General features: G+C 55.1%; 2 long non-coding RNA genes across 2 annotated transcripts in view; one reads left to right on the forward strand and one right to left on the reverse strand.

Moving 5' to 3' along the window:
• LOC140391381 (uncharacterized) overlaps positions 1-12,787 on the forward strand; it is a 173,415-nt gene that overhangs the window by 43,665 nt on the left and 116,963 nt on the right. The gene's annotated exons all lie outside the window — the stretch shown is intronic.
• The window catches only part of LOC140391382 (uncharacterized), a 131,282-nt gene that overhangs the window by 1,631 nt on the left and 116,864 nt on the right, over positions 1-12,787 (reverse strand). Inside the window, exon 2 of the long non-coding RNA XR_011935031.1 lies at positions 2,156-2,409. This is a non-coding gene — a long non-coding RNA (uncharacterized lncRNA). The remainder of the gene's footprint in view (positions 1-2,155; positions 2,410-12,787) is intronic.

Genomic DNA, 12,787 nt, shown 5'->3' on the forward strand with positions numbered 1-12,787 from the left:
CTTTCGGGGTCCATATCCCTCTATTCCCATCCTATTCATGTATTTGTCAAGATGCCCCTTAAACGTCACTATCGACCCTGCTTCCACCACCCCCTCCGGCAACGAGTTCCAGGCACCCACTACCCTTTGTGTAAAAAACTTGCCTCGTACATCTCCTCTAAAACTTGCCCCACAACTTTAAACCTATGCCCCCTAGTAATTGACCCCTCCACCCTGGGAAAAAGCCCTTGACTAACCAATCTGTCTATGCTCCTCATAATTCTGTAGACCTCTATTAGGTCGCCCCTCAACATCCTCCGTTCCAGTGAGAACAAACCAAGTTTATTCAGTCTCTGCCGCCCCATGATTTAGTTTCAATTAGAATTTGAATTGTTTTTTGGAGCAAGTAAGGAGATAGAGGAGGTGCTTGCCCCATCCACTCTGATCATTGGCTTTGTAAGTCTGAGAAAGGAATAACTTTTGTAAAACAAACTCAGAAACCACAACTATCAGCTACATGGATAATGACAATTCATCCTGGAGGGACAATCTCTCTCAGAAAAACATGTCTCTCTCCACAACCCTTATTCCTGAATGCAAAACATTGCATACTCTGGCTATACTGTAGCTGACATGAGTCCAATCTATGTTGTGAGCTGTGTTACAAATGCCAGGTAAGGACTCAACTGTCCCAATAGTTACTGGCTATAACGTCCAGTGCCCAGATCACCAATAGAATATCCAGCAGTCTTGCTTGGGAGCATTGCCTCCATCATCCCACACATTTAAAAAAATAAAATTAGATTATTCAATTCATTTTTTCCAATTAAGGGGCAATTTAGCGTGGCCAATCCACCTACCTTGCACATCTTTGGGTTGCGGGGGTGAAACCCCCGCAAACATGGGGAGAATATGCAAACTCCACACGGACAGTGACCCAGAGCCGGCATCGAGCCTGGGACCTCGGCACCATGTGGCAGCACTGCTAACCACTGTGCCACCATGCTGCCCCCATCATCCCACACATGACCACTAATGGAAAAGGAGGTGAGGAGAGAACAGAGCCTCCAAATACTGGGATTTCCCACATGTTTGATCTCAAAGAAACAGCATGTGTGGGGTACGATTTAACCACAGTTCTGTGCTCGGCGAGGATCGGGGGGTGCCGGTTAAATAGTGAGAAAGACCAAAATTGAGATTTGCGTTGGGTGCGAATACGTTTGTCATCTAACCATAATCGGCCCACTCCCAATGCCGAGTTCCGGATCAGAACCAAATATGGCAAGCATATCTTTAACCTCCACTTGCATTCATTTCCACCTCATTAGCGAGATTGAAGTTGAATTTAACGGCCTCTTAGAAATTAGCCGGCTCCCCAGTGAGAAATAACGCAGGCATCGTTTAATACTCCTTCGTAAAAAAGGGAAGCTGTGCAATGGTTGCTGAGGGGCAGTGAGGAGGTGAGTAGCCATTTTCATTTTTGGCCATGCAGCTCACGGGCTCTGGAGCTGCTTCCACAGTGCTTGGGGGGGGGGGTTGGTCTTGGTCGGGGGGCAGAAGTGTTCCAGGTCGGAGTTCACCCCTAGGCCGGGGGTGGGGAGGGAGTGTGGGAAGTGAGGATCTTTTGGTCTGTGAGGCCTTCAAGTCATCATTAGATATTGTGGATACCCATAACAGGGGCAACTATAGCTACTTCTGCCTGTCCTACCAAACACTTGCAAGACAGAGCCTTGTTCTTGGTTCTATTCTGAAGGTCACTTTAACTCCCTTTTGACTCTGAGCAGCCTCTAGCTTCACAGCTGAAGGCTATTACTAATAAGCAATTGGCCTGGTTAGTTCTGAGAGCGTTTCCGAGCTGCAGGTTGTGTTTGGTGGTTGCAGATGCCTGGAGGCTACAGCAGCTGAGAGTTTGTTTCCTGCTGGCTGCTGCCTTTTCTGCTTGCCTGTTTTCTCTTCCCTTTGTGCTTACTTGCTGCTCCCTAGATGAAGGGAAGGAAGAAAGAAGGTGGTTGGTTGCCTTTGGGTCTCTTTTACCTGTAATGCAGCGAGGGGAGGATTTTAGCGGGCCCACTATCGGTCTTAGGATGCAAGAGATCTTTCTGGGGAAGTCTCTGGATGTCTTTAAAGGCCTGTTTGGTGTGTTGACTGTGTATTCTATTCTGGACCTGTGGATTACCTGTTAATGCCCCCTGTGTTCCCGTGACCCGGTCCTAGGACAGGGTGGTGTTGGAAGATCAGGCGCCAGTACTGCAGGAGAGGAGGGCCTGTGGCCCGGCCCGACTGCGCAGCCCAAAGGCTGCATCAGGATAATTTCATGAATAACCGGTGACTTTTTGTATTCAGTGGCCATCTGCTGCTCCCGTTATGGTGAGACCTTCTGGTGGTTGGCTTACCAAGCGGCGTTCCACTGAAGCGGGTCCATTGCAGGGGCTGCAGAGGGGACAAGGGGCAGAAAGTCATTCATATGCCATTGACAGTGTACTGCTCTTTTGCCTCGTGGCTGTGTGCTTGTCTGCCGTGACCCCTCTTGCTTCTACGGCCTGGACCCTGGCAAATTACCAAAGATGTGCAGGTTAGGTGGATTGGCCACGCTAAATTGCCCCTTAATTGTAAAAAGAAATAATTGGGTCCTCTAAATTTATAAACAATAAACAAAAAAAGCAAATGTAAACACAATTACTGTGTATTTATAACAAGAGCTATCATGAAATATGCAGAAAATAGAACAGATTCACTATTAACCAATACCTAATTCCCACTTTAACTTGCCATCACCCTCTATACATACATGAAACAGACAAACATTGAGGGGTGGAAAGGGGTAAAAACCATAAGTAAAAGGAAAAAGGGTCTTGTTTCAGATGATGGTTTTTAGCACATCTTCCTTCACAGCAAACGTGCAGGTTAAAGTCTTTGATGGCAATGTGTAATGATCTTCTCTGTAGATTCAAGGATCAAAAATTGTAACAGCAAAAATAAAAGAAAGGGGAAATGAGGGGTTACACAGGAAGGACATAGTGACCCCCTACTCCCAGTACCCACTCAGTGCCCTCAATCTTCTTTATTCTTTGTGGTATACTGCTACGTCTAGGTAAGTCCCCAGGATGCACATCAGAGGTGGAGGCCAGGAAACAAATGTGGAAGTTGTGCCCCAAATGGTTTTTTCAATTTCCTGGATATTCCTCAGATAGTTGAACAAAGAAAGAACAAAGAAAGAAATGTACAGCACAGGAACAGGCCCTTCGGCCCTCCAAGCCCGTGCCGACCATGCTGCCCGACTAAACTACAATCTTCTACACTTTCTGGGTTTGTATCCCTCTATTCCCATCCTATTCATGTTTTTGTCAAGATGCCCCTTAAATGTCACTATCGTCCCTGCTTCCACCACCTCCTCCGGTAGCGAGTTCCAGGCACCCACTACCCTCTGCGTAAAAAACTTGCCTCGTACATCTACTCTAAACCTTGCCCCTCTCACCTTAAACCTATGCCTCCTAGTAATTGACCCCTCTACCCTGGGGAAAAGCCTCTGACTATCCACTCTGTCTATGCCCCTCATAATTTTGTATACCTCTATCAGGTCTCCCCTCAACCTCCTTCGTTCCAGTGAGAACAAACCGAGTTTATTCAACCGCTCCTCATAGCTAATGCCCTCCATACCAGGCAACATTCTGGTAAATCTCTTCTGCACCCTCTCTGAAGCCTCCACATCCTTCTGGTAGTGTGGCGACCAGAATTGAACACTATACTCCAAGTGTGGCCTAACTAAGGTTCTATACAGCTGCAACATGACTTGCCAATTCTTATACTCAATGCCCCGGCCAATGAAGGCAAGCATGCCGTATGCCTTCTTGACTACCTTCTCCACCTGTGTTGCCCCTTTCAATGACCTGTGGACCTGTACTCCTAGATCTCTTTGACTTTCAATACTCTTGAGGGTTCTACCATTCACTGTATATTCCCTACCTGCATTAGACCTTCCAAAATACATTACCTCACATTTGTCCGGATTTAACTCCATCTGCCATCTCTCCGCCCAAGTCTCCAAACAATCTAAATCCTGCTGTATCCTCCGACAGTCCTCATCGCTATCCGCAATTCCACCATCCTTTGTGTCGTCTGCAAACTTACTAATCAGACCAGTTACATTTTCCTCCAAATCATTTATATATACTACAAAGAACAAAGGTCCCAGCACTGATCCCTGTGGAACACCACTGGTCACAGCCCTCCAATTAGAAAAGCATCCTTCCATTGCTACTCTCTGCCTTCTATGGCCTAGCCAGTTCTGTATCCACCTTGCCAGCTCACCCCTGATCCCGTGTGACTTCACCTTTTGTACTAGTCTACCATGAGGGACCTTGTCAAAGGCCTTACTGAAGTCCATATAGACAACATCCACTGCCCTACCTGCATCAATCATCTTAGTGACCTCCTCGAAAAACTCTATCAAGTTAGTGAGACACGACCTCCCCTTCACAAAACCATGCTGCCTCTCACTAATACGTCCATTTGCTTCCAAATGGGAGTAGATCCTGTATCGAAGAATTCTCTCCAGTAATTTCCCTACCACTGAAGTAAGGCTCACCGGCCTGTAGTTCCCGGGATTATCCTTGCTACCCTTCTTAGGGGCTTGAGGGGCAAGTCTGGCAAATCAGATGGCGAAACATCGAGTAATGGCGAGACGCTCGTGGGGGTGCATTTTCTGCCATTAAATACGGGCCGCGTTCTCTGTCGAGAAGCACCCCGTCTATCAATCATGCCCAAAATGCCACTTTTTACCATTAAATCACTCCCATGGTTTTTTATGTTGATGGGCCAAATTAGATGAGGGACATGACTCCCTGAAGAGCATGGGAGCGCCACAAAATAGAGGGTCCAGGCCAGGGAACTGATCAGAACTCCAAAGGCTATCCAGGAATTTGAAAAGAGATATTTTGGGTCCAACTTCGACCACAATGTCCTGGAAATGAAATGATTGATCTCCAAAAACCATAACCATCTTCCTTTGTGTCAGTTATGCTGTACAATATGATATTCCTGGGACTATGAGTACAATCTATGAACTTCAAATAAATCAAGGTGAACAGATTGGGCTGCAAGTTTGGATAAATAACATGTTGTTTTTAATTGCTGACCTCCGAGAGAAATTTTCTATAATTCTGGCATTTTTCCTGTGGTCCTCTGGAGGATTTTAACTTCAATTATAATTAACCAAATGATGCATGCTCTGTAACATTTGATTTTCCTTTTTGTTGAATCAAAAGAACCACTGCGAGGCCTGCACCCGCAGCAGGCGACTTTACACATTAATTTCTGGGTTCGCAATTCTTAGCTGAAATGCAGCTGCAATTATAACAATTTGCCTTAAACAGTGATTTAAAAATGTACAATTTAAATCACAAAAAGCACTTTGATACGAATGCGGAATGAATGGCAATTCAATTTTCAATTGCCACATCACCAAACAAAACAAGCTTTGTATATTTTAAGCTTTGAACATAAACCAAATCATGGGTACCATTCAAATTGATCAGAATACTGTCTGGGCAAACACACCTCCCATCATCAATCACAATTGTTCTCAACAGCTGAAGAACAAAAAATATAATAAACAAGGAGAGTGTAAACATTGTTAAACAGGTAGAATTTAAATGTACTTGTGATTTAAGTTGTCGTCATCTAAAATGTGTTGTAAAATGTGCAATTTATTGATTGAGAGGGTAGGTTTAAGGGTAGAGACGGGTAGGAAGGAAGGGGGGTCATCAGCCTAAAGGAGGGCCCTCCCACGATTGGCAAAGGGCAGCTCCCAAAGAGCGACCAAACCCTCTCCCTTTCTACCCAGCCTTTAAACATTTGAGTGAACAAAATCACACTTCCCACTGCCACTCCTGACCAGCTGTCCATGCCAAACATACCATGGCATGGGCAACACACTATCAAAGTCAATGAACTTGATTCGAAACCTAATTGGCTCTTGATTATTCATTTAAACATGGCAGACAGGCTGCCGGCCGATATCAGCCCCTGCCTGCTTCCTGACACCTGTATTATCGGGATGAGTTCAGAGGTTGGATAGATGGCCGCCATATTTTACTGGCCCAAATCATGGGAAACACGCCTGCTGGGGATGCGTAATAATCTGATTTGCACTCCCTTGTGGTACTGAGGAAGTGCTGCATTCTTTGGTTTTGTTGGTAGCACTCTTGCCTCAGAATCATGACGTTTTTGCGTTCAAGCCCTACTCCAGGGCTTCAACATAAAAATCGAGGCTGATGCTCCAATGCAGTACTGAGGGATTGCTGCATTGTCAGTGGCGCTGTCTTTGGATGAGACATTGAAACGAGGACCCACCTGTCAGCTCAGGTGGATGTATAAGATCCTGTGGTACTACTTGTAAACAGAATGGGGTTGTCTAATATTTTATGTTACAATTAACATCGCAAGAATAAGATCTGAACATTGCTATTTGTGGAAACTTGCTATGCACAAGATGGTTAATTTGTTTCTTACATTAGAACACTCACCACATCTCAAAAACATTCAGTTTGATGTGTGTAGTGTTCTTTTGAAAGCCACTGTTAGTGAATGGTTCTAGTGCAGGCCTTTGCTTTTTCACAGGGCGGGATTCTCCACTCCCACGCCGAAGTGGCCGCGCCGTCGTGAACGCCGTCGAGGTTCACGACGGCGCAGAACGGCCCCGGTCCCGACGGATTCAGGCCCTGACAATGGGCCAGTATCGGGTCCGCGTCATCTACACGCGCCATGCCTTGTCACCCGCGTAAAAGCGGCGCCGCATAGATGACGGCGCCGCATATCGAGCGTCATCCGCGCATGCGTGGTTGCCGTCCTCTCTAAGTCTGCCCCGCAAGAAGATGGGGGACGGATCTTGCGGGGCCGCGGAAGGAAGGAGGTCCTCCTTCAGAGAAGACGGCCAACGATCGGTGGGCACCGATCGCAGGCCACCCCACATTCCAGGTAAAGCCCGGTGCAGGATCCCCCTCGCCCCCCCACAGGCCGCCCCCCCCCAGCATTCACGCACCGCCCACGACTGCAGCAACCAGGTGTGGGCAGTGCCAGGGGGAACCCGCCATTTTAGCCTGGCCGCTCGGCCCATCCGGGCCTCAGAATAGCGGGAGTGCCGGAGAATCGCCATTTTCGGTGTCTCCGGCGATTCTCCGGCCTGCGGCCCGCGAAACTCGACTGGGCCATTCCCGCCGCTTGGGAGAATCGCAGGAGGGCGTCAGACCAGTGTCCCCGGAAATTTCGGCGGCCTATGCCATTCTCCCAACCGGCGTGGGAGTGGAGAATCGCGCCCACTGTTCCAGTGCAGTCCTTCAGATGACCAGTCCTTCAGGGCTGGTTTAGCTCAGTGGGCTAGACATATAGGGCGTCATTCTCCGACCCCCCCCAGAGGGTCGGAGAATGGCCGTTGGCCACCGTGAATCCCGCCCCCGCCGGTTGCCGAAGTCTCCGAAGGGAGAAATGTCGGCGGGGCGTTAATGGCGCCGCTGCCGCGGAGAATGTCACGGGTCTGCGCAAGGCAGCCGATTTTCGGCCTGCCGATATTCTCCCTTCCGGATGGGCCAAAGTCCCGTCGACGTGATGACCGTTCACGTCAACGTAAATTAAAGCTCCTTTTCATCGGCGTGACCCGGTGCTCCAGGCTCACACCGACCAGCGTGGAGGTGAGTGACGGCCTGGGGGGTTGGCTCTGGGCAGGCAATGGCGTGGCCGCAGTCTGAATGCGTGAGGAGAGGTGTGTCTCGGGTTGTGTGTGTGTGAGTGCGGCGGGGGGGGGGGGCTGGTTAGAGTAGGCTGGGCTCCGGGGGAGTGCCGGGAGGGGGTCCGTGCCGGGGAGGTGGATGGGGGGTCCGTGCCGGGGTGAGGTTGGGGGGGGGGGGGTCCGTGCTTGGGTGGAGGTTGGTGGGGGGGTCCGTGCCGTGCCGGGGTGGAGGTTGGGGGGGTCCGTGCTGGGGTGGAGGTTGGGGGGGGTCCGTGCCGTGCCGGGGTGGAGGTTGGGGGGAGTCCGTGCCGTGCCGGGGTGGAGGTTGGGGGGGGGGTCCGTGCTGGGGTGGAGGTTGGGGGGGGGTCCGTGCCGGGGTGGAGGTTGGGGGGGTCCATGCTGGGGTGGAGGTTGGGGGGGGGCCCGTGCCGTGCCGGGTGGAGGTTGGGGGTGGTCCGTTCCGGGGTGGAGGTTGGGGGGGGTTCCGTGCCGGGGTGGAGGTTGGGGGGGGGTCCGTGCTGGGGTGGAGGTTGGGGGGGGGTCCGTGCCGGGGTGGAGGTTGGGGGGGGTCCGTGCCATGCCGGGGTGGAGGTTGGGGGTTGGGGGTGGTCCGTGCTGGGGTGGAGGTTGGGGGGGGGTCCGTGCTGGGGTGGAGGTTGGGGGTTGGGGGGTATCTGTACCGGGGTGGAGGTTGGGGGGGGGTCCGTGCTGGGGTGGAGGTTGGGGGGTGGGTCCGTGCCGGGGTGGAGGTTGGGGGGGGTCTGTGCTGGGGTGGAGGTTGGGGGGGGTCCGTGCCGAGGAGGGGGATGGGAGGGCAAGTGAGTTGGTCCACCTGGCCAGGTGCCAGCCTCCAACAGTTGGACCCATGCGGTCCATGCCACCTGGCTGGGGGGAGGAGGGGATATGGGCACTGATGACATGTCGTCGTTCCCCTCCCCCCGCCCACCAGGCCGTCATGTTTTCAGATCATCCAGCGATGTTGGCCGCCGTGGTGGCAGCCGCTCATGTCTATGTTGCCCTGGATGAGGAGGAGGAGGAGGAGGAGGAGGAGGAGCATGCCAGAGAGGCGGCGCAGGCTGCCGCAAAGGGGCAGGCGGCAGCCGCCCAGGCTGGAGGGACACCTGACCGACAGGACGAGGAGGGGGAGGAGGACGTCGCGGCCCCACGGCAACGGAGGCACCCGAGGGCGCCCCGTGTGTACCGGCCCCAGCAGTCATACCAGGACCTCACGGACCGGGAATGCAGGAGGAGACTCCGGATGAGCCAGGAAACCGTGGCACACATCTGCCACCTGCTGGCACACCTGTCACCGCGTGGCACTGGCGGGGGACACCCTCTCCCCGTGTCCGTCAAGGTTACGGTGGCCCTGAACTTTTATGCAACGGGGTCATTCTAGGCACCGAGTGGGGACCTGTCCGGCATATCGCAGACATCGGTGCACCGGTGCATCCGGGCAGTGACAGATGCCCTATATGCCATGGCGCACCGCTACATCCGCTTCCCCGTGGACCGGGCCAGCCAAGATGCCCGGGCCGTGGGCTTCTCTGCCGTGGCCGGGTTCCCCATGGTCCAGGGCGCGATCTATGAGATGCACGTCGCCGTGCGGCCACCTGCAGATAACAGGGCCGTGTTCACGAATAGGAAGGGGACCCATTCGATGAACGTACAGGTGGTCTGTGACCACCGCATGATGATCCTGCACGTCTGCGCCCGTCACCCAGGCAGTGTACACGACTCATTCGTGTTGTCGCGGTCATCCATCCCCGCCATGTACGAGGGACGCCATCCCCGGCTGAGGGGCTGGTTGCTGGGCGACAGGGGCTACCCATTGCGATCGTGGCTGATGACGCCTATACGGAGGCCACGCAATGAGGCGGAGAACCGCTACAATGATGCTCATATAGCGACAAGGGGAGTGATCGAGAGGTGCTTTGGCGTGCTGAAGATGCGTTTCAGGTGCCTGGACCTCTCTGGGGGCGCCTTCCAGTATCGGTCAGATAGTGTCGGCCGCATCATTGTGGTGTGCTGGGTCCTGCACAACATAGCCCAGCAGAGGGGCGATGTGCCGCAGGCAGAGGAGGGCGGAGTGGAGGAGCAGCAGGAAGAGGCCCAGTGCTCCCCAGATGAGGGGGATGGGGGGAAATGGTCAGGGCAGACGGGGTAGACACAGGCGGGTGGCTGTCCACCGTTACCGGCTGGCCCAGCGGGCACAGGACAGACTGATAGACGCCCGCTTCACTGACTAGATGGGCGTGGGAATCGGGTAGTATGGCCACAGACCGCACACCATGGCAACAGCCGACCACCCACACCCCCCACCCATCCACCCACCCAGCACCCTCACCCCCCCTCCCCAACCCCACCCACCCCACCCGCATGCACACCACCCCCCCTCCATTGCCGATCCACCTGCAGCACAACGGGCCGGGCTCACACAGTTGCGGGTGGACGCGTGTCTATCGCAGGCCATGGAGGATGATGACAACCCGCCCTGCGATGAGCTCCTGGCTCTACATCGTTGGACTATGTCTGACCCATGGCCACAGTACCACCATCCACCCGGACCATCCCTGCATGCGGCTGTGACACTGCAGCACACGGTCCCGTCCTCTGCCCGGGGGATGTTGATGGCGGCCCAGGGGGAAGGGGGCAGACTCACCTGGGGCTGAGGTAAGACCACCCCTCACACACACACTTGCGCTCAACGTACATGACACCCCCGCACACTTTGGACAGAGCACAAAGGCAGCTTTGGTAGGTGTAACATTGACTTTAATAACCAAAGGAGTTCATGCACGTGCCCTAGCCCCTAAAACTCATCTGTGCCCTGCACCCGTGCAAACTTACTCAGTGTCTAATTGTTTGGCCTTACGGGCCCTTTGACTACGTCTATGTGGTTCCCCAGACGGTACAGCAGAACTGGAGGTGGACTCCTGTGATTCCTGCCCTCTGACACTGGATCCCTTTGGCGGCCGTTTCCTGGGGCGTCCTGGCCTAGTTAGGCCAGGCTGCGGCCCGGGCGACTGGGATGGCGAGCTGCCAGCCTGTCCTGCCCGTTGCCCACCCGATGCACCTGGGACGGAAGGGGGGAAGTCCGAGGTGTCGCAGTGTACCGGGACCTCCCCTACAGAGGGAGCCGGGACGGACCACACCACCTCCTCCTCCCTCGGGGTGCCCGATGGCCCCAAGGCCTCTACATGGGTGGGGATGCGAACGGACTGGCCATCCGACGCCCCCCCGACATCTGGCGCTGCCAGTCCTGGAGGCCCGTGCTGGTATCGACAGGGGTCTGCAGGTTTGCAGCCATGGAGCCCAGGGGTTGGCAAACCCTGTCTGTGACAGTGCGACGCCGGTTCGCACATGGCCACTGGCGCCGATGCCCTCAGCGATGGCCTGCAGAGACTGGGCCATGGCCTGCAGAGACTGGGCCATGGCCTGCTGAGACTGGGCAATGGCGTTGAGCGCCTCTGCCATCTGGCGCTGGCACTGGCTCATGGCCTCCTGTGAGAGGGCAGCCATTTCCTGGGCCACAGACGCCGCCTGCACGGAAGGCCCCAGGCCTCACAAACCGTTCCCCATGTCTGACACCGTCGCACCCATTGCCTCCACCGCGGACGCCACCCGTGCGGTGTCGGCCTGGGTGGCACGCATGACCGGCACCTCTCCCAGCTCCTGGACGCGGGTGGACTCCTCCACCTGCGACCGCAGCTGCCGCAAGCCGCCCGTCACCCTCTTCGCTCGTCTCCGGGTCGGTGGTTGCATCGGATCAATGTGTGGGTGTGGTAACTGCAGGAACCCGGGATCCATCTGGGCGGCAGATGTTCGCTTGGGCTGGGCTGCCCACCGACCGCCCGGTCCCTCTGCTGCTCCTACCTCCACCTGCTGTACCGGGACGGCTGTGTTGTGCGCACCAGTGACTGTACCAGACGCCTCATCACTAAAGTGCCCAACCGTGGTGAGTGTTTCTGCGATGGTGGAGGGTGTTGGTGACAGCAGTGGCGTTGTGTCGTGCTCTTCGTCCCACTCTGAGTCCATGGCACTTTGGGGTGGGGGTTCGTCTCCACCCATCCACTCTGAGTCACTGTCCGGTATTTCGTCTTCCTGGGTAGTGGTGTCCTGGGTAGTGGTGTCCTGGGTAGTGATGTCCTGGCTCGGATGTGACGGGGGCCTGTGGCTGTCCTCCTCGTCGCTGGATGGTCGCTCCCGCACGTGACGGGGGTGTCGTCTCCCTGTTGCTCCAGGTCTCTCCGTCTCCCGTGGTGTGCGAGGGGCATCCTGCGGGCGTCGCATGCTGGAGGGTCCGGGTCTCTCCGTCTCCCGTGGTGTGCGAGGGGCATCCTGCGGGCGTCGCATGCTGGAGGGTCCGGGTCTCTCCGTCTCCCGTGGCCTCCGAGGGGCATCCTGCAGGCGTCGCATGCTGGAGGGTCCGGGTCTCTCCGTCTCCTGTGGTCTCCGAGGGGCATCCTGCGGGCGTCGCATGCTGGAGAGTCCGGGTCTCTCCGTCTCCCGTGGTCTCCGAGGAGCATCCTGCGGGCGTCGCATGCTGGAGGGTCCGGGTCTCTCCGTCTCCCGTGATCTCCGAGGGGCACCCTGCGGGCGGTCTGCATCTGCGGGGATGGGTGCCTGGATGTTTGGTCCGGCGATACACAATGAAGCATGCATGGTTCGACATCAGGCAGTGATCAGGAGATACGGGGGAGGGGGATATCGGGGAGGGGGATATGGGGACGGGCTGTCGGTGGCTCACTCGCTAGTACGCCCCCGACCTCTGCATCAGCAACCTCCCGGTCCTCAGGTCCGCCAGCCAGTTCCAGGGCCCTTTCCTCGTGTACGGTCAGTGGCCTCTCATCAGCGGACCCTCCTCCAGTCCTCACATGCTCCCTATTGTTGTGTGCGCGCTTCTCCTGTGGGGGGGTGGGCAGGGGTCAGGGGTAAAAGGCAACAGTGTTAGGCAGGTATATGAATGCACGCCATCGGTTGCGCGTGCATTGCAGAGGTTAAGGTTAGGGCTGGATTCACTTGGGGATATGGGGGAGGGGGGATATGGGGGAGGGGGGATATTGGGGATATGGGGGAGGGGGGATA

The sequence above is a fragment of the Scyliorhinus torazame genome, chromosome 15, assembly GCF_047496885.1.
Source record: "Scyliorhinus torazame isolate Kashiwa2021f chromosome 15, sScyTor2.1, whole genome shotgun sequence".
NCBI classification, from domain to species: Eukaryota; Metazoa; Chordata; class Chondrichthyes; order Carcharhiniformes; family Scyliorhinidae; genus Scyliorhinus; species Scyliorhinus torazame.